The sequence below is a fragment of the Propithecus coquereli genome, unplaced genomic scaffold (assembly GCF_000956105.1).
Source record: "Propithecus coquereli isolate 6110/MARCELLA unplaced genomic scaffold, Pcoq_1.0 Scaffold318, whole genome shotgun sequence".
Classification (NCBI taxonomy): Eukaryota; Metazoa; Chordata; class Mammalia; order Primates; family Indriidae; genus Propithecus; species Propithecus coquereli.
Window position 1 is genome coordinate 255,451 of NW_012148819.1, and position 2,553 is coordinate 258,003.

Genomic DNA, 2,553 nt, shown 5'->3' on the forward strand with positions numbered 1-2,553 from the left:
ATGTTATCAACTCTTTAAAGTGGGTAAGGAAGGTATTATTATCTCTAATTTTCTTAGTTCTAATCTGAACTCCAATAACCATATGTTCAAGTTCTCTCTCTTTTTAAACATCACTTTCTACATCATATCTTACTTAATTTGCTTCTATACCTCACCTTCTCCTTAATATAATCATTAAAAGATTTGAAAGCAAAGAACCTTCTTGAGCATCTTTCAAGACCCCACAAATTCTAACACATGGCATCATAAGAAATAGGTCTTCAGTATGTCTACTTAGTAAATGACTAAATAAATTTCCTTTGACAGATAAGAAAATGTATACATAAAAATATTTTCTCAAGGTCATACATGGAATCAGTAAAAGAGATAGGACTAAAATATAGTTTTTATTTATTCACCTATTTATTTATCACTGTATCACATGGGCAAAGACTCAGAATGCCTGCACTACCAATAACCCCCTTTTGAAAGAAACAAATCTACCCACAGCCCATCCAGAAGAATTGGTGCTTTATAAACCCTGTGCCCCTGTCTTCCCCAACTAGAGCTGATTGGTTGATAGGATGGAAGAGACCCTGATCCATATTACACACCACAGATTGTAGGCTGACAGGTGACTTAGAAGATGAAAAGCAAGATATGAAGAGGGGCAGGAGAGGCTAGAATGGCCCACATGCCAGCTAAAGTTGTGAGGGAGCAATAACTATGAGTAAACAGAGGAACCTCGTTAGGAATGGGAAAGAGAAGAGAATGCGGCATATGTTTAGTCAAAACGGAGATGCCTTTAGAGACAGAGTACAGTAGCCCTTGAGAGAGAAACAAAAGGTAGCCTAAGGCTAGAGTTACATCACTTTTGACAACCTTACTTTTCTTTTTCCACTGCCATCCACAGGCAGATCAAAAATGAAACCCCTTTATCATGAAGTAAATTGAGAAATATCTATTTTTTTTTTTTTGGCAACAACAATAAAAGCCTTATAATAAACTTAGTGAAAGGCATAGGAACCAATGACCCGTGATTCAGAAAGGGCAATACATTTCCATCTTGCCATGATGTCTACCCGTTAATTCCCTGTCTTAGTCTTATGAAGTGTTATAGAATTTTAGTACAGATAATTGAATATTGGCCACCTATTTAAAGAACATGTGTTATAAAGTCTTCTTTATGTAGTTGATTTTAAGATTTATTTTGACTAAAATCATGTTACAATATTTCTCAGGCATGAAAATAAAATTTCCCTAACAAACAAAATAAGGAAGATGTATGGATTGCATCAAAATAGAAAGTTTCTAAATCCGTGAACTACGATTCCATTCTGGTTGTTTTCAGCCTTGCACTATTTCTTCTGATCTAGCTATCATCTTGACCTGGAAGGCTCCCACTCTGCCAGAATATGAGGTTGCATTCTGAAAGGATATATTTGATTTTTGTAAGGCTCAGAGGTGGAGCCAGAGACATGGTGAATTCAGAGAAAGCCTGTGAAAGAATATAGCCTTCAGAAATATACACTAACTATGGCTCAGAGCAATAAATGTTCACTGCTTATACTGTTGTCTCTGACTCAGGACCAAACAGACAAATGAAGTCGATTCTCGGCAAATTGTTGAACCCGCCTGTGGTAGTTTTAAAATATATCTAGAAATTCTTTGATACTGCTCCCATTAAGAAGTGGAGCTTAATTCCCCTCCCCTTGAATGTGGGGTGGACTCAATGGTTCACTTCTAAGGAACAGAATAAAGTGCACTGATGGTGTGTGATTGCAGTGACAAGGTCATAAAAGACATTGTGGCTTCCTCCTTTCTTTCTAATCCCTCACTCTGAGGGAAGCTAGCTGCCATGTCATAAGGAAACTCAAGTAGCCATAGGAAAGGGTCCATGAGGCAAGGAACTAAGACCCCTGGCCAACAGCCATGTGGGTGAGCCATCATGGAAGCAGGTCAGCCCCAGAAACCTTCAGCTGTTCAGCGATAGCTTACCTGCAACCTCATGGGAAACTCTGAGTCAGAATCACCTACCTCCAAATTCCTGACCAACAGAAATTGTGAGATGACAAATATTTGCTGTTTTAAGCTGCTAAATGTAAAGGTAATTTGTTACCCATAATGGATAACTAATACACTGCTCTTACCTATTACAAAAGCATCATCAAAGTCATTTAATGTACTAATACTCATTATTTTCAACAACTCTTCTCTATCAGAAATGATACATAAAATAAAATTTTCAAAATGTTCAGTATGTCTTGTACATATGTTACACTTTCTAGGGGTTAAATAGATAACATTGCTCAACCAACTTAAGATTTACATGCTTTTCTTAAAGGGAAAGCAAAATTGACTTTTTCCAAAACTGATTAGTAATGCTAGGAATTCCCAGTCAAAGAATCTGTATCTTTTAACATATTTCTTTTATTCATTTCTTAAATTTCACCAGTTTCATTTTTGAATCTTAAAAGAAACCAAATGGAAGAAGAATTTCTTATGTGCTTCTGCATTGTTATTCTGAGAATTCTTTGGGCATCTCTTCCTGCTGAATTCTAAATCAATAACCTT